This window comes from Rattus norvegicus, chromosome 12 (assembly GCF_036323735.1).
Source record: "Rattus norvegicus strain BN/NHsdMcwi chromosome 12, GRCr8, whole genome shotgun sequence".
NCBI lineage: Eukaryota > Metazoa > Chordata > Mammalia > Rodentia > Muridae > Rattus > Rattus norvegicus.
The window spans coordinates 11,257,569-11,276,590 of record NC_086030.1 but is presented as its reverse complement, the minus strand read 5'-3'; the positions used below and the strand labels follow the sequence as shown (position 1 = coordinate 11,276,590).

At 49.9% G+C, this 19,022-nt stretch overlaps 2 long non-coding RNA genes across 6 annotated transcripts in view; both read right to left on the bottom strand.

Moving 5' to 3' along the window:
* Positions 1–11,570, bottom strand: part of LOC108352416 (uncharacterized) — a 37,353-nt gene extending 25,783 nt beyond the window's left edge. Inside the window, exons 1-2 of one of the 3 annotated variants that reach the window (XR_010056457.1) lie at positions 2,184–2,973; positions 993–2,102 (exon numbers count right to left, since the gene is read on the bottom strand). This is a non-coding gene — a long non-coding RNA (uncharacterized LOC108352416). Of the gene's footprint in view, positions 1–992; positions 2,974–11,145 lie in introns of those variants that run through there. The other 2 variants (XR_010056458.1, XR_010056456.1) reach the window with 2 other exon arrangements.
* LOC134478827 (uncharacterized) lies at positions 3,698–6,943 on the bottom strand. 3 transcript variants are annotated; one of them, XR_005491794.2, is made up of 4 exons: positions 5,787–6,940; positions 5,231–5,353; positions 4,914–5,052; positions 3,698–4,299 (listed from the first exon to the last, which is right to left on the bottom strand). It is a non-coding gene; the product is annotated as an uncharacterized LOC134478827 (long non-coding RNA). The 3 variants fall into 3 exon arrangements; XR_005491793.2 differs by having other exon boundaries at positions 4,914–5,353; positions 5,787–6,943; XR_005491795.2 differs by lacking the exon at positions 5,231–5,353 and having other exon boundaries at positions 5,787–6,518.
* Positions 11,571–19,022: the final 7,452 nt, after the last annotated feature.

Genomic DNA, 19,022 nt, shown 5'->3' with positions numbered 1-19,022 from the left:
GACAGGGGAACTCTATGAGTTCAAGGCCAGGCTGGGTTATATTTTGAGTTTCAAGTCATCTGGGGCTACATAGTGAGACCTTGTCTCAACAGGCAACAACAACAACAACAAAAGGCAAAAAACATAACAAGATCCTGCTTGCCCTAAGAAACTGGGGGGAATTAGACTTTCCTCCACTGCTTAAGCACAGAGGCTGTGCTGGGGATTGCATCCAGCTGTTTCATTATGGGAACATCTCCAGGTGTGTTACAAAGTAAGTCACCGACAACACTGCCAGCTGACAGGAAGGTCTCACTGTAACCTTCAAGGACACACTGTTACGACCCACAGTGAGCAGAACCAACGCAGTGCACACAATTATACTGAACAGGGGAGGAGTCAAGCATTCCTAAGGGAGCACTCTACACTCACAGGGGGAGATGGCTGAGTCCTCGCAGGGCCATTTGATGTCCTTGGGAACTCTAGGCAAATGATACTGATTTCTGTCTGACCCAGTCTTTCTGAGTCTTGTTAGCTAAGCACCAAGATGGCTCAAATCAACCAAAGGCTAGTGTCTGGGCTGTCTTGAGAAACTTCCCCCCTTGCAGGAACTAGTCTTGGTCTCTGTAACAAGGGAGTAGAATTCCTGAGCATTGGTGGTGACGTGAATTGAGTGGCCCTGGGGAAAACTGTACAATGGACCCACAGTCTATAGAATTCACCACCCATGCAACACAGGCTGCCTTGAGGGACAGAGGGGACACCTTCTCATCTTGCAACAATGAGTACCAGGATCTCTCTGACTCCAAGAATCGAGATTGCTCTCAGTGCCTTTTGCCACTGAGGCAACTGCATAGTATCTCTCCAGGCTGAATGGGGTCTGTCCTTCTAGGTCTGTGACAGCTCCCTTCATCCTCGACTTGCCTGCTGACTCTAAGCTTCCAGAAACTTCCAGCCTGTTCCCTGCTGGGTTGAATAGCTCAAGTCCAGTGCCTTAGAGTAATTGTACTCACCAGGCTTCTGAGCTGCTGCCACCGAGCATGAAGGCCGCAGTGTCCAACCAAGGGAGCAAAGGACACCTAAAAGCTGCTTCCTGTCCCCAACAGAGCTCCTGTTAAAGGTTGTTTGGTCTCCCTGGCTTTGCTGTACCTTCGAATAAACAACTGGACCTGGGCAGCTTCCGTTTTTTGTTTGTTTGTTTGTTTTTGTTTTGTTTTTGTTTGATTGATTTTGCAGGTGGGAGGAAGGAGCCGGCAAGATGGGAAAGAGGGAGGAACAAACTAGTATCCTTCAGGCAACACAGCACATGTCACTTATAAGGACCTGAGGCTCTCCTGAAGGCAGGCTGGCCTCACAGTCGATACCAGGGTCACAGTGTTTGCTGGCACTGCTGTGCCAACCTTCTGTGTGCCTTGGTGCTTTGGCATAAAGACACTCATTAATCTGCCCATAAACGAAGGAAGACATTGGACCGAGTGTCTAGTCTGTGACCCTCACTCTGCCGATTCCAGAGGCTTGTGCAGAGAAGTTAACAGGTTTCAGATGTCACTTGGTTTACAGTAGTTGTTAGAGAGGATCCTCATTAATAAGGCAGATATAAATGCTCTCATTTAAAAGAAGAGAAACGGAGGCACCAAGAGGGTTTTTCTGGCTCTGTGAAGCAAACAAAACCTTGCCACTAGAGCCAACACCTTTAAGAGTTGACTAGAGAGAATTTAATGAAGATATTTCCAGAAGTTTACAGACATCGACAGAGGCGAACCAACCCCAGGTGTCCATGCAGAAGCTGCTTCCTGCTGAAACCTTCAGGGTACAGAGGTGACGCTAAAAACCAGCGAGGGCTCCCAGTAGAGCTGGGGGCACACCCGGTAGGAGCTGGGGGCCCAGAGGGACCAACTCTTGCCTGCAGGAGGAAAGGGGAACCACAGGAAAACACAAACTCGTCCACTCTTCCTTCCCATAATGGTCGAGATGGAAGCAAGATGTCAAGGGAAACAGAGCCAGTTCTCCGTCCACAAGTAGAAGAAAGCCGGAGAACCACCGTCAGGGGACGAACCGTTGAAGACAACCGGACTTGTGTGGTGACACGTAGAGCTTGGGCCGGGAACCGGTCCAGGATGCAACTTTTTTCAATAAACAAAGAAGACTTAGGGAGCGGCTGGTGACGAAGAGCAAGCCCAAACTTGACCCCAGACCCGACTGACCAGTTCTAGACAGCACTTCAAGATGCAAATCAGCTACTGGTCTGCCCTCACTTCACCCAGCCAGGGGCACAGAGGAGACAAATCTCTGGGTCAAACAATAGCCTGTGAAACAAATAGATAGGAATCTAAACAGCCTGTTTCTGTGGCAAGGTCCTGACGCTGCAAAGCTCCACCCCACAGCTCCAATCAACAGGGACTGAACTCATTCTTCATTCAAACCAAATCCAGAGCCTGCTGCATTTTGCCTGCTCCTTGCCACTGCCCAGGGCGCCACCTTGTGTCCACTTGCCTGTACTACACCATCCCGCTTGAACCTTGACTGGGAAAGGTTTGTTGATAAGGGAGAGAAAAATTGGCCTCCAAGACAGACATTTTTCTAAGGCGGCTGATTTATAAGGTGGGTTCCACACATTATTTTTCTTGAGCAAAACTCCAAGCACATGGCTTAAAAACAATCAATTAAGGAAGCGTACCTATTATTTGTACATTTCTCTTCAAGAACTGCTTTTAGGAAAAATGTTTACAGAAATTGGTTTGTTTGCATATGAAGTAAGGAGAGCCTACACGTTTTTCAGAATGTGGCTTGCATATACCTCTGTTAGGAGCTGAACAATATCACATCCTCCCACCAAAATTCACTAGTGCTTCCGAAACGAACATAACTCTGAGATGAGGCCCATGACAATATTAAGTTCAAACATGCTTTTTAGGGTGCCCCGTCCAATGTTATTGATGTGTTTTATGGGTGTTTGATTACAAACATGTAAACACAAAGGGAAATGAACACGATGAGAAGCCATTAACAGGCTTGGGAGAAAGCAGGCCTCTACCTCCATCTCTGCCCCCCACCCCCACTCCCCACCCCCTTCTTGTGAACTGGAAAGAACAGGTTAGATGAAGCTAGGCAATCTGGGGCTTCATTGTAGCAGCTTCAAGTGCCTAATCTACCTCTGAAATGCCTTCCACGAAGAGCTGGGCCAATGCTGGGCCAGTGGGGCGGACACTGCTCACCGTGATGTCGGGACTTGCGGGAACAAGCTAGGTCCAGGACAGCAATGGTACCAGCCTTTCCTGTCCCATCATCTCTCACTAGGTGAGGGGCTGATTTCTCTTATTCTTTCTTTAGGTCCCATTTCCCAGGGAAGGTGTGGAGGACACAGGAGACCCTGTCTCTGTGGAGGGAACTGAGCTGCTACTAAATCTGCTCTTGCCAGAGATTTTGGCCTCTGTGAACTAAGAGTGGTCCAGCTGATTGAGAATGAAATGTGCTTCTTCTTGGGGTCCTAGCACAACGCCTGGCTCATGGCACCCACTTCACGCACTAGGATCAATCAGCCTTAGCAAGAGGCTGGGCACAGGATTCCCAGAGTTCCTCTGGCGTACCTGTTCAGACCCCCTCTGGTCTTTCTGCTGAGAAAGGGGAAGCTGGTGACTGGGTGTCAACAGAAAACGCCCCCATCTCTGTCCTGCCCTCAGTCTGTGGAGAGCTGAGAGAATTGCTTCCAGAGGTCAGCTTATGGTTACAAGTGCCTTAAGAAGATGGCTTTATTGAGGGTACACACCCAGTCAACTGGGGCTAGAAACATTGAGGAAGGAAGGATAAGTGGACTGAAGCAAAACAAGGCAGGAAGGGAGGCAGAGAAGCGCAGGGCCTCAGGATTGGACACAGGAGGGCCTCTGGAGCAGGCAGCCTCCCTGGAACCACAGCAGCTGCTCAGCCGCTTGCAAGATCGATGCCTGGGCAGGGCCATTTCCTCCTCCAGCGGCGAGCGGCGGGCGGCGGGTGGCGGATAGCGGACGACGAAGCCATTAGTGACTCTGTGACCCATTCACCGCCTGTCCATCAAAGGCCCTTCTGAGCCATGGTCGCCTGCTGTCCGGCTGCACGCCAGGCCTGCAGAGTCCAGTTAAGGGCGGGGCGCCCCCTGGCGGACGTCACTTCCCTGTCGCTATCCGGGCTGTTAGGGTTTTCCAAGCTCTTGTTTTCAGCCAGGGAAGTTGAGGATTTTACCATTGGGTGCAGCAATCTTGGTGACCAGGTTCAGGCAGAGTAAAAGGGGAAAGAGAGAGGAGGCAAGGCCGACAGATGGAACCAGGTTGGCTCCGTCCTGGAACCCTGGTTTGTGAGGCAAGAGACGAAAGAGTTACAGTTGCAGGCCGTTTCCTTACATAAGTCGGGTAAGTGATACTATGCTCCCAGAGGCCTTGGAATGATAGAACTTGAAGGAGGGGGAAGCTAAATTCAGACAGCTAGCCTAGTTAGTTTTCCATTGCTGTGATAAGCACCACAACCAAAAATAAGTTGGAGAGAAAAAGGTTTATTTCGGCTTACAGGTTACATCCAGCCCATCGCTGAGGAGAACGGAGGCATAAACTAAAGCAGAGAGGAACACCGCTATCTGGCATGCTCCCCAGGCTGGCCCACCTACTTTCCTATACAGCCTAGACTTATACAGCCTGCCCAGGGATGGCACTGCTCACAGTGGGCTGGACCCTCCTACATCAATCAACAATAAAAAAGATTATTCCCCACAGACGCGTCCGAGGGCCAATCTGACGGAGGCAAGTCTCCGAGTGAGGAGTCCTCTGCCTGGATGTATCAAATCAATGCCTGACACTACGACATCAGATTAAAACATTAATCTGGGGTGACATCTATGCTGGACAGGCAGGGACCAGGATGGCATTCTATTTCCTTAAAAAAAAAAAATACGCAAGGGTGGGAAATACCTGAGAAATTCAGCCACCCCAATCAGGTAGTGTGGACTTCATTCGCCTAAAACTTCCTCTCATGGATAGGCAGGCTGCCTAGTGGAACCTTCCAGAAGGTGAAGCAGAGGTTTCTAAGCAACACAGCCAAAGGAGGAGTCTGAAAACAATGAATGTCAGGGATGGATTTCAACTGCCCGGAAATGAACCCATAACCTCGGGCATAGGAAGCAAGTCCTCTACTCTGGGGCTATGTGAGCAGCCATTGGCAGATAGATCGTTTTATAGATAAAATCAGACAAAATGAGGTGTGTCCCTCTGACCCCAGGGTCCCCTACCTTAGGAAAATCCAGAAAGTGTGGAGAAGCTTAGGTACACAGCAGGTCTTTTGCCTGGGAAACAGCCTCTTGGCCAGCCCTTGACAACACAGAGACTGTGGTCAAGTGTCTGCCATCTCCCTGCTGAGAAGGGCCAAAAGGTGAAGGCCTGAGGGAATGACACTATTCACGGATAAGAGAGGTGCTCAGACCCCCCAGGGAACCCCGAAAGGACAGACAAATAGAGGACACATTGTTTAAAATTATGTGATTTGGATGAAAATAACACACACTGCAAGTTAGGCTTCCTGTTAACCCCACCCGGGGTTTGCTCATCCTGCTAATGTGAGAGGCCCCTGGGCTAACCAGAGGACGGACTGACCACAAAGGAAGAAAAGGCCATGGCTTTTGACCTACAAACCTGTGATAAATGGCATTTTAAACAACAACAAAAAAAACAAACAAACAAAACCCAAAAACAAAAACAAAACACCAAAAAACAAACAAACAAACAAACAAAAAACAACCCCAGAAAACAAAAACAAAAACAAAAAAACCCTCCAACTGAATCTCTTACCAAAGACAGCCAGCAGCACCCTGAGGTGTTAGCAGATATGAAACACCTGCTGTGGTCAAACTTAGCTTTGTTTGCTGAGGACAGGACGGAGTTGGATTTTGTAGGGGTTGTTTTTCAAAGCGGGGCGCTCCTCGACTGGCCTCATCCACACAGGCGGCAGCATGTGAGACCCACAGATTCTCAGTACGCTCCGTGCACCCCCTCAAACTCCCCAGAGAGGAAGGGTAATCCGCTCCAGCAAGCCCCTCCCCGCCCCCCCCCCAGCACGTGCTCGCCGGTGCGCTCTCGAGCTCAAGATCCGCCATCAAACGTTCCCTGTGTTTCGATGACTTTACGTCAGGATAGATTCCAAAGCAAGGGGTTTAAATAGGATCTGGAGCCTGGGAAATAAGGCTTGATAAATGCTAAGACATTCACCCCCATTCTTACGCGGTGAAAACAGGGCACCAGCCAGAGTCCGGGAAGAAGAGACAGAGAAGACGAAACTGAAAGAGAAAGACAGCCTCCCTCGGCACCCCGGCAGAGATTTCTCTGGGAGCTGTAGGCAGAAAAGACCTCCACTCTGTGCTCCAAGCCCCACCCTTTTTCTGTGGTACTTAGCTAAGTACAGAACTTTGACAGAGTTCATTTCTTTACATGACTGAGAGACGTGGCTCAGGGGGAGAGAATTTGCCTGGCATAAAGTTAGCCAGCCCTGAGTTTGACTCACTGGCACCCTCTTGCTCTCCCAACAATTTCTTGGTTTGTAAAATAGACAAATATCTCACGAATTTTTATAAAAATTGAATACAATAACATTAAGATGAGAGCCGATCAGGGTGCGGTGGTACAGGTAGAACTTGAGAGTCTAGCATGGCATGAACACGCGACCAGTAGTCATGTGACATGGCCAGTGTATGACACTATGGGCTACTAGGCAAGATACAATGACAGCCACGTAGAGGAGAGCCCAGAAGCACAATTATAGGTCAGCTGTGGTGGGCAGAGGCCAGTCTGTGGGTCTATGAACACAGCCTGAGTAGATCTCTGTGAGTTCAAGACCAAGCCTGGTCTACACAGTGAGTTCTAGGAGCCAGGCTAGCCAGGGCTGTGTAATATGACCCTGTTTCCAAAACAAAAATGAGAGAAAAGACAGCCAGAATGTCCTGGGCGCATAGTACAAGCCAGGCACTATTCTGAGCCATTAGTGTGCTTTCAAATCCCCACGAGAACTCTAGAACATTGAGAGCAGGGTTCTGCTATGAGTTTATTCATTTGTGACAGGTGAGTGTTGAAACAGTCTTACTGCACAGTATAGGCTAGCCTTTGTATGAGATCCTCCTGCCTGCACCCCCAAGTGCTGGCATTTCAGGGTGTACAGCATCACACCTGGCTGAGACTTCCATTATCCATATTCTACTGATAGAAGAAATCAAAGCAGAAAGCAGTAAGGGAACTCACCTAAGGCCCCACACCCAGGCATCCTTAATCTGCCCAGCCCTGCCCCTTGCTTCACCCACTCAATACATGGGTACTGGTCTCTTCTCCCTCCTCAAATGGGGCAGTGGGAGCAGTGCCCAGCAGGAAGGAGACAGACACTCCCTAAATACCCATCCTCAGCCACTTTACAGGAGACCGTTAGCTGGTCCTCCGGAGAACTGTTCTCATACCTGTGGTAAATCAATACAGGTAGCCGATTTCTTCAGGGGTGATTTTGCCCTGAGCTCTGGGTCGCTGTGTGTTCGTGTCCATAAGTGCCAGCCTGTGATTGCTTTTCCCACCCCAGGAATTCCTAAAGGCAACGAAGTGTCCTCCTTATGAACACAGCTCGGGCAGAAAGCTGTGCTCATTACAAGATGCTTGCCGAGCGTGGGGTGTTCTTGGAGGTTTGGCACTGATGAGCCCCATAGCAAGCAAAGCCACAGGCAGGACAGTGAGAATACATCCAGAGAACACCTTGCTCCAGTGTCGGTGGCTTGTGTTTAAGAATTAGAAGGAGCGGGGCTGGGGATTTAGCTCAGTGGTAGAGCGCTTGCCTAGGAAGCGCAAGGCCCTGGGTTCGGTCCCCAGCTCCAAGAAAAAGGAAAAAAAAAAAAGAAAAAAAGAATTAGAAGGAGCCAATCCACCAGAGCCCCTGGCTGTAGCTTTTAAAGGTATGCTGCAAGAGAGAGGAGCCCATGAATCATATGCAAATGACTTAGCTGAAAGATTTTTATTAGCTGTTTCAAAAAAAAAATTACGATCCAACATTTTCCGTCTTCTTATATTCAAAAAGCCCTGATTAAAAGAGAGTGTGGTTTGTAGCTCTCGTTCATTTGCTTGCTTCTGATTTTACAGACTGAAAGAAACTGCATAAACCATGCCATCTGACCCCAACCTATTCTAGGAGAGAGCCGCGCCTGCAGCTGGCAAACCTGGGCCAGGGCAGACAGAGTCAGTCCAACTCCCGCTTTTTACAACACGTTCGCTCTTGGTGCCTAAAGCCGCGAGGCTAGGATGCTCACTAGACCTCCCTGCTGCCCAAGGTCTCATCCCTCTAAGGAGTACAGACCATGAACAAGAATCTTCATACAGAATTTGAGGGTATGTGCCTCCCACACTGTCAGCCTCTCTCCCGTGAGAGAATTCTTTAAGCTGGTTCTGTGTGCACACACTTCTGGCTCTGGGCCAAAGACTGGATAGCTAAGAAACAGTGGAACACGCCACAGCTAAACTCTGTGTTCTAGAACCCTGGATGTTTTCCTGCTCCCATGGCTCTCAAAGGCACGCCATCACCTTACTCAGTCAACCCAAGCACTCCCCAAGGGTGGCCTTTCCCTCCACCTGGTAGAGGTGCAGCCAGAGTCAGGTCCTCTGGTTTATACCATCCCCAACCAGCTCTAGGCCAATCCCAGCTCCTGTAAGTGAGCTGCAGAAGTGCCTCTGTAGCCTTCTCCTAGCAAAGCACCCAGCACAGGGACTTACAACCAGGCAGCCCTGTGCTGCATTAGGGACCCATCCACAGTGACCAGAGACTGGAGCCCAAAGTGATTCCCATCCATCCAGAAGCCCAGATTTCATGTTCAGTCACCTCCTTTTTATCTGCTTTAGAATTTTATCATCCTGTAGCATCAGAGCCTCTGGCTTCCACCTGACTTCCAAGGGCTCGCTTCTGTCTTCACACTGATTTCTTCATCCCTCACTATCCCTGAGATGCTCCCTGCCTGGCCCTGACCTGCCCTACCCGGGAGGTACCGACTCCCCTGCACTCAAGGCCCAGCTCACATGGCTGGCCGGGGATACTGCTTTTACACATCGGTCGATTACCCAACATCTGTCTCACTAGTGAGTGTAAGTTGCCATGGTTTCCTCGGGCATATCTTTGTACCTGGACCCTGAGGTTCTCCAGTTCTCTTCTTGCACAAAAATCCAGCTACTTTGAGTTGTTCAAAAGGTAGAAACTTTCAGTTTTGCCTAAAATCTAGAAATGTATATGACTGACCTAGAAAATCACTAGTGGCTGTCGTATATAAAAATGAAAAACGTTTAAATGTTTTTATCACTTAACTTTTATGTGCATGAGTGTTTCACAAACTGTCTGTCCGCAGTGAACATTGGATCCCCTGTCACTGGAGCTGCAGACAGTTGTGAGCGCCATGCGGGTGCTGGGAATTGAACCCCAATCTTCTGAGAGAGCAGCACAGCCCCAAGATTAAGACTTTAACGATAACATTGGTTATTGTGAATCCCTCAGAATGCCGCATCCCTCCTGATCAGCAGTCCTTGGGGAATAGAGGTGATACAGAGTTGGGTGTAGAGAGATATAGATCCAGCATGCAAGCCAGAGGGGTCCTCATGCTCTTCCCTCCACCCAGCCACACCTTGTGATGGCGTCTGAGGAAGCAGCCAGTCGCAGGTCAGCCAGTGAGGCTGTCTAAGTTCCCCCTTTCCTCTTCCCTACCCTTTCCTTCCCTGCAGAACATAGACCTCCCTAGAAGTGTTTAAGTAATTAACAGATGAACGGCAACCCATTCACAACTTGGACCCTTAGAAGCTAGAAAGGAACTGCTCGCACAAGGATGCAGGGTATCAAGGACGGCTGGCCATGAGGTGTGGGGAGGGGAACCACCGGCTCTAGATCCACCTATTCAACAAACCAGTAGACCACAGTATTCAGAAAGCACTCTGTCAGTTCAGACCTCCGGCCTTTGCTTTGCTCCTTAAGTGATACAATGTAACAACTCCTTGGACTGCGCTACTTTAGCGGGTGTGGGAGATGAGGTCAGTTTGTGCAGATAGACCACTTTACATATGGGACTCAGTCTGCGGTGGGTTTCACTGTGCAAAATGAGACGGTAGGGAGATGAAAATGTAGAAGTCTGCAGGGTTCCCACCTTCTCAGACCCTCAAGGGATGCGGTCCCTTTAGCAGGAACCCAAGCAGATCCACTGATGTGAAAAGGCAGCTACACAGCTGTTGCAGGAAAAATAAAAAAGGGGTGGAGCCGGTTCCCGTGCGTACCCTGGCAAGCGCACTCTCTCACTAGTTGTGGCTCCGGCAGGGGTCATTGGAACTAGTGCTAATTTATCTCAGTGGCTCCACACTGCCCCCATCTACTTTCTGACCCAATGTCCCAGAGCCATTCCAACAGGCACCCTGTCAGGCCGCCCCGTCCTCACTCACAGCTCTCTTGGCTGGTTTCCACCACGCCAGGCATACACATCCCAATTCCATGGCGGGCCAGTGCCTCCAGCCACCATACACTCTCTTGAACTCAATTAAGTCGCCACGTGAATCCTCTGATCTCACAACATCCTCTGATCCAATTGATAAGATACAATTTACCTATTTAGACAACACAAAATCCTGTATACATTCATCCCTTAAGAATAGTCATAGCAGGGCTGGAGAGATGGCTCAGCGGTTAAGAGCACTGACTGGTCTTCCAGAGGTCCTGAGTTCGAGTCCCAGCAACCACATGGTGGCTCACAACCATCTGTAATGGGATCCAGTGCTCTCTTCTGGTGTCTGAAGACAGCTACAGTGTACTCACATATAAATAAAATAAATAAAATCTTTAAAAAAAAAAGAATAGTCATAGCAACCTGTAATATGTGCAGAGAGGAATCTTAACATCCACCGCCATGTTCTCTCAGTTCCCTCCTCCTCGCTCCGGCCTCCTTTGCCTCTCTAAAACTTTTCTCCCTCCCAACCTTCCTTCTCGTCCAATGACAGGCCTTGTTCTATCCTGTACCTGCCTTCACCTTCACCTGCATAATGACATCAACCTACACAGTTTCTCTGTGACTATTTTAAAAAAACAGTCTTGAGTTCTGTGGCATTTGTATATAGATTGACAGTAGGGGTGGGTGTGCACACATAGGCGTGTGTGTATTTTCACCTCTTAGTGTCAGCAGGAATTGGTTCCAGGACTGTAGAGAGCGGTGCGGCGAAACAAAGATGGCGCCGACATCCAGCCTTGTCTGGATGTCGACAACTTACTGCGCATGTGCAGGCTTGTCCCCTTGCTAGGGCTCCCTCTAGTGGTGAACAGCGGTACTGCACATGTGCGGTTTATGCACCAGGTGTCAGTTGACTGTTAATATGCTAATGAGGTGATTCATTCTCCGCCAATCCCTGGAGGACAAGTAGTGGGGTGATCCATGCCCCACCAATCCCTGAGAGATAATTAGCATACTGTTGTGTATATAAGTCAAGCGACTTTGCTGCTCGGAGTCCCTGTTCAAGAGAGCTGTAACACTGAGAAGAGCTGTAACACTAAGAAGAGCTGTAACACAGTAAAGGCTTGCTCGCAGAAGAATCCTGTTGCCGCGCGTCGTTCTTGCTGGCGGGACATTGGGCGTGCGACACAAGACCCCTTAAAGAACTCCCGATTCATGAATGCTCAACTTGTACAGTATTCACCTAGTCCCTCCCTCCTCCCTCCACTGACTTAACACCCTCCCAGGATGTATCTATTAAGATGTGAACACTAGGTAAATTGTTACACTGTATTAACAAAATAATGTTAAAAGCCTATGCAATACAGACACAGTTGGGAGCAGGATATACCTATATACGAGTGCACATGCCAGAGGAATATGTCCAGTGTCCGCTCTATAAATCCATCTTATCCTTTGAGACAGGGTCTCTTACCTAATCCAGAGCTAGGCTGCTGCCCAAGCAGCCCTCCCCAGGGCTATAAGCACTTAGCTATGCCTTTTGGCTTAGGTGCTGTTAATTCAATCCAGCTCCTGCCCACTGTGTGATGGTTCATCATTGTTGCCAACTCAACCACATCTGGATCAGTTAAAACCCAAGCAGCTGGGTATGACCAGGAGGGATTTTCTTGCTTGAATCATTTGAGGTGGATAGACCCACCCTAAAGCTTGGCCACATCTTCTGGTGGTAACCCACATAGAGGGAAGGAAGAGAGAGAGGAAGTTTTTGTATTTTGCCTGCTTGCCTTCACTCTTGATCACAACTTCTTCTACTCTGTTGCTGAGGCACTCCTTTGCTGGTGTTAGAATTGACTTCCTTGGAATTCCACGGGAGATCACCCAAGGCATCCAGCCTGCTGTCCACAAACAACTACAGAGTCTTGGCCCTTTTTTTATTATATAGAGATTCATTCCACCAGTCCTGTTCCTCTAGAGAACCCTGACTAATACACACTGCAAGTACTCTTACCCACAGAGCCATCTCCCCAGCCTCCTCAGACACACTTTTTGCCACATATTTTCCCCCCTGTGGTCGATTGAGTTTGAAGATGAGGTCTGACTGCTCTGTTTACTGATGTGACTTTGCAGGGACAGCCTGATAGACTTATCAGCTTCTGAAACTCTTTGTGATGCAAACTAATTAATGGGAATATAATACAAACCGGCAGTGAGGACCTTAAATATTAAAGGGGGCGTGGGGCACAATTCGGTGGACTCCAAAACCTCAGATCCCTCATGGGTTATGTGCAGTACCCACTGAGACCAGAAGAGGGCATCAGATCCCCTGGATCCTACAGTAACAGACGATTGCGAGCTTTCATGTGGGTGCTGGGAACCAAACCCATGTCCTCTGCACAAAACCACTAAACATTCTTAGCCACCCTCCAGCTCAAGAGCATATTTTTATCAGATGACTCACAACCACACAGCAGGACGCATGCTCTCCGTATCAGCTCTCAGTAAGTGTTAAACACTCACTTTTGAGGGAGAGACTAACTGGCCCCCTACGTGAGCATTTCTGTTACATGAGAATAGTTCTAAAGTTTTGTAAACTTGGAGGTACGATCGATATGAGGTTTGTTTGGTTTGGGGTGTTTTTTTTTTGTTGTTGTTGTTGTTTTTGTTTTTGGTTTTGGTTTTGGGTTTTTTTGCTATTGTTAGTGTTAGTTTTGTTTCATTGTTAGTAGTCATAGTAGATTTTGGTGGTGGTGGTGGTGGTAGTGGTGGTTGGTGGTTGGTTCAGTCTCTTTTTGTAGCGCTGGTTGTCCTGGAACTGGCTCTGTAGATCAGGCTGGGCACAAACTCACAGAGATCCACTTGCCTTTGCCTCCTTACAGGCTGAGTGTGAATTTTTCATAAGCATCTTTCCTTAGTTAACGCTTTTCTTGTGAGATGAAATTCTATCCAAGCCACGCTGTTAGCTTTCGCCTGGTACAGAGTTAAGTGCTAGACCATGCAGGACCAGGGCTAGGGCCCATGGGGTGGGGGTGGGGACACACACACACACACACACACACACACACACACACACACACACACACAAAAGAACAAGGATCCTACCAGCCAGTAGTGTTTCCAGCTGTGGCCAGCAGGGGGCAGCTTCTCCCTGTCAAGTGGGAAAAAACCTCTTCCAGACTTTTCTCAGAGAATGCGGGTTTAAATGGAGCTTGCCTGAGAGCAGACCCTCCCCCACAAGGTGGAAGTAAATCTTTTCTTAGCCTTTGGCTGTCCAGAAAGCAACGGTGAAGAAGCTACGGTTTTATTCCCAAGGTTCTCCACTCGCCCTGACGGTGCTCTCTCTCTCTCCAGGACATGGGCGTCAGCACCAGAAAGATAAATTCGCCCATCCCTGGCCGCTAGAGCAGTCTTTGGTTTTAAGGCAGAGGTCCTCAGACACAGCCGGGAGGATCGGTGGCGGGGGGGGGGGGGGGGTGGGGGGGTGGGGGGGTGGCCGGACAAACAGAGGCAGTTGGCATTCGTGTCTGCTCCTGCAGTCTTCCCCCATCCCCCACCTCAGGAGGCTGAGAGTCCAGCCCCCCTGGTTCTCCCCTTCCTCCTGTAGCTCGAAGCCTGGGCCTTCCTTCATGAGAAGGATGTTTTCTGTAAGTCTGCCTCAGCCACTAGTCAAGGAGTCACTTGAGGTTACCCCCGCCCATCCTGTAGTCCGCGGGGTCCAGTTTTGCTGCTTAGCTCTTGACTGGGGCGAGCCGCGCATTTTTCTTCTAGCCATTTTATCTTTCGGGAATAGGGGCAAAAGGGCCTGGTGCACGGTAGCCACTCCAATGGTTCTGGGGACACAGTCCTATCCTGGAGGAGGAATTGGCCCATGTCATCCCTCTGACCGGGAATGACAGAGTGCCTGTTTGATGGGACCATGCACACACCTGCTGGTGAGCACTCCCCCCTCCCCGGAAGAACAGCCACGTTTCCCTCCACGTGTTGAAAGTGCTGACAGAGTGTGTGACTGCAGAGCCGTGCACGCTAGAAGCAGGAAGACAGCCAGAAGGCTCCAGTCCTGCCCATCTTGCCACTTGATGCTTAGCTTCAGCTATCGGGAGCCTGGGCTGCGTCTCAGGATACAGAAGCTGATGTCCTGGGTTGTAAAAGTCCCACATGGGTACTTTTGCCCCCAAGAACAATGATGTGGGGTTTGGCCAGTCCCACCATACTGTGTAATCTCTGGGGGCTATGTTGATTTGCCTAAGAGAGAAAGGGGGAGGAAATTCCAGGGTTGGTATGAGACCAGAAATCTAAAAATAGTTTCCACCTAGCCAAGAAGATGAACAGCAGTTTCTCTCTATCTGAAAGGAGCTAAACCAGGTAGTGATGGCAGGTAGTGGCAGCATGACCCCAGTGATCATATGCCCTCCTTAGGGACATGAGGAGATCCTGGAGCTCATGAAGCTGATCCCCATGGCCCCTTCTGGGTGACCTGGATCCCATCAGCTCTATCACACCAGGGGACGACCCAGGCCTCAGGCCTGAGGCCAGAGGCCAAAGGAGGAGGACGTCTTAGAGAATTCCAAGTGATCCCGTAGGAAGTCAGCCGCCAGCTCGCACAGGATCTCTCGGTACCCAGTGACAACTCTGCCAACATCTTCTTATTGCATCATCAGAGTTTCATAATGTCCCTCGTGTGACATCCAAGGAGCCAGAGACAGTTAAGAGAGCTAGCCAACTGCAGAACTGGTGGCAACTTTGTTCTTGGCCACCTCAAAATGACCCAGCATCCTCCACCTCTCAGTCAGGCACTGTGCTGCCACAGTCTCACAGGAACAGGACTGTTACTCTTTATTGTCAATGTGACACAAACCAGAGTCACCAGGGAGGGAACCTCACTTGAAGATCTGCCTCCGTTCGGTTGGCCTCTGGGAAATTGACTGAGGATTGATGTAAGAGGGACTAGCCCACTGTGGCCAGTACTATCCCTAGACAGATGGGTGTGGATTATATAGGAAAGGTATCTGAGTCTGCCAGAGAGAGCTTGTGGTTTCTACGCTAAAGATTTTATTTATTTGTAACTGTTAGACACACCAGAAGAGGGCATCAGATCCCATTACAGATGGTTGTGAGCCACCATGTGGTTGCTGGGAATTGAACTCAGGACCTCTGGAAGAGCAGTCAGTGCTCTTAACCACTGAGCCATCTCTTCTGTGGTTTCTACTCTAAGCTCCTGCCTTGAGTGCCTGCCTTGGTTGGGCTTCCTCAGAGATGGAGTGTAGCTTGCAAAAGAAATAAATGCTTTCCCCCCAAGTTTATCTCAGCAAAGAGAAGCAAAGCAGGGCAAGGACCAAGTGGGCACACGTTCAAAGCTGAGCCTTTCCTCCTGCGTCGCTGACTTTCTCAGTTTTACAGAAAACTGACCAGGACAGCAAGCTAGTGGCAGGATGAAGCCAGCTGGTGGGGAATGCGCCAAACCAGCATGGCGAGACTCGCAGAGATCCTGCTGCTTATTCAGTCTTCAGCTCCATTCACCCTCAGTTTGGGATGCATTCAGGGCTCATCAGAGAACTAAAGATTTGCATGAGGCGTTGAGCACCTGACTTCCCTGGTCTATGGCTGGCACCTACCTGTCTGAGTGTCCTCAATTCATCCTCAGGTTGAAAAATTGGCTGCATGGCTGAGCCCAAGGTCAGAAAAGGAAGGGCTCTTAGGCCCCAGGATACATCAAATAAAGTTACATTTAATAATGATACATTTAACAGAAGTATCTTAAATATGTCTTTGACTCCTGAGTTGCTAAGGTGGAGAGGGAGCTATGCTACAGGAATCTGAAGGTTACAACCTCTGGAGTGCCAGCCTAGGGGAAGAGGGCTGGGGGGGGGGGGGATTCTTTTACAATCAGAGGCTTGGGGCCGGGGGAGGGGCTGGGGGTGGGAGGGGGACACCCTTTGTATCAAACTGGTGCACAGGTCGGCTGATCTTTGCTTGGCTGATATTCATTTCTGCAGAATTGTAAAATTGTAAAAATTGTCAAGTAGAATTGTAGATTGTGTTCCTACTTTCTTGAATTTATTATTATAGAGCAAGGGGGTTTGTTTCTCACTCTAAAGAGGCCGAAGCAAGAGGGTCCTGAAATTGGGACCATCCTGGGCTACAAAAGACAGAGAGAGAGGGGGCGGGGAATGAGGTGGCACAGAGGGTTGGGAGTCAGTAAAAAGCAGCCCAGAGGCAAAAGGAATGCTCCAGGAGGCCTGGTTGACTCCAAGATTGAACTGGCTCAGGCTGGGGCAGGGCAGGGTGGGGGTGGGGCAGGGTCGGGTAGATGTTCGGACTGGGTGATCCTTCTAGGGAAGCAATTCTGAGCTGTTCCTAAACTAAACACCCAGAAAGCATTACTCGTAGAGCATCCAGGGCAGACCATCCAGGCCACCAGTCCAGCACGAGCACAGGTGGGGTTGGTCTGAATCTGGGCGAGCATGGCAGCCCAACAGTCCTTGAGAAGGCTGCGGCAGAACAGGCCACAGAGGGCCAGGAGGCAAGCCAGTCCACAGGTTCAGTGCCCAGTGACAAAGGACATAGCCCACACTGGAGGGCAGCATGGAGAAAGTGACTTGGTTCAAGATCCTTGAGATGAGTAAGAGCTTCCGATGTTAAAGGTCGGCTGAGGGGGCAAGGACAACGGAGGATACCCAGAGCTGCACTCCCTGTGAACCTCTGTCCTCTGGCAGGCACTCTGCTCATCCTAGATGGGTGCGAGCAGGGAGGATCATCCTGAAACACTCCCCGAGGGACCAGGTAACCTCCCTCTATGGCCACACGCTTCCGGAGAGCAAGCGGATGCCCTAGAATCACAGGAGATGAAGATATTGGGAGTGACCCAAGAGCCACCCAAGACGAACTGACTGATGAAGTAGTCGGGGTTCTTTAGAGACCAGAGAAGTGGGAGCAGGCTGTGGTTTGGACCATTCCCCCAAAGCCCTACAGTATAAAAGCTTGACCTCCAGGTGGCGCTGTTGAGTGGCCCGAAAACTCCAAGAGCCTTTAGGTCATTAGAGTGAGCCTTTAATGGTAGTTATAGGACCTGTCCCCGTTTCTCTCCCGCCTCCCTCCTCCCACCCCCCTTTCCTCTCTTTCTTCTTCCTGGCTTGTGACTTACACTTTGTTTTGCTTCGTGCCCCTGACATGTTATGCTGTGCTCTCCGGCTCCCGGTCTTACACAGGAATCTCCAGAACCATGAGCCAAAATAACCCTTTTTCTACTAAGTTAGCTGCCTCGGGTCTCCCGTCATAGCAGTAGAAAGCTGACAGATCAGCAATGAGAGGGTAACCTTTGATGAGTCAGAGGGCCAGCCCTGATGTGGATGAACTCTATCTACTGAAGCCCAAGACACCTGTAACCTCCAGCTTTCTCTCTCTCTCTCTCTCTCTCTCTCTCTCTCTCTCTCTCTCTCTCTCTCGCGCGCGCGCGCGCGCGCCCTGCCTTCCCTCCTCTCCACTGCCCGCCCTCTGTGCTCAGTGACACCTCCTCTCCCCACTCATCCATCTCTCCCACTGTGACACCAATTCGTCTCACCGAAGGTGCCAGGAAGCTAGTTCCAAAGTCTCCCTTGAACTTCATTAAAAAGTAATTAAAATTTTAAAAGCCGTTGTTCAGTTATGGCAGGGCTGACCTGGTTAGGGGATGTTGAGCCAGCAGATGACAACCTACTATGGCTGCCCCAGGCCCTCCCTTCCGTGAAGCAGCCACAGACCCAGATGGCACCCTCACACAGTCTCCATCAGATCAGGCCCTGTGCCAAACCCTAGACATGCTGGCTCCTGACGACTCCTCTAACGACCCTGGGCAGTGGGTAAATATCATGACAGCCTTTTTTTAAAAAAATGAAGTAGCAGGCTTGGGAATTTTAATGAGTTGGTAACCTATCTTCTACAAACCTCATCTTCTGATTCCAGCTCCACAAGTCAGAGAAGCTTCCTCTTACCTCAGGCCTCTGGACAGCCTAAGAGTGAGAGACTTAAGCCATGTGTTCCCAGTGTCCCCTCCTGAGCTGCCACTGCTCAGCCTTGCCCCACCCCTGACACAGAGAAACCAAAGCCTTATTTAGCAACAGGGTAAAGTGGACATATGGCCAGGCCACTCCAGACCGCCGGATGCTATGTTTTCCCTGTCTCTGCCCCAGCCAGGAGATGGCTGGAGCTGGGACAGCAGTGAATGGATCCTGTGAAGGCCTTGAGGGCCACCACTTTGCAGTGCGAAGGCCAGGGAGAGAAGCCAGTGTTCCGACTGGATCCACATTGCAGCTGTTTGCCTTGTCTGATTCCCAAAGGCTCTCTAGGCCTCATGTTTGTTTTTGATCTGTTATTCTCACCAAAAGATGTCGGAGCTTGTGTGGCTCTGGGATAAGATAAGCACAGGGCCAGCCTTCTGTTGTTTCAAAAAGCAGGACAATGCAGCAGTTGAGTGGAACTTGTTGGAAACTGGGGGACCCCAGCTTGAAGGGGCTCGCACTGCCCTCAGGCAGTACCAGTCAGTAGATGATAATGAGCTAGACTTTTAAATGCCCACAGGTCTATGCAAAGCGAAGGAATTTCGTTTTACAGCCACTACCACCAT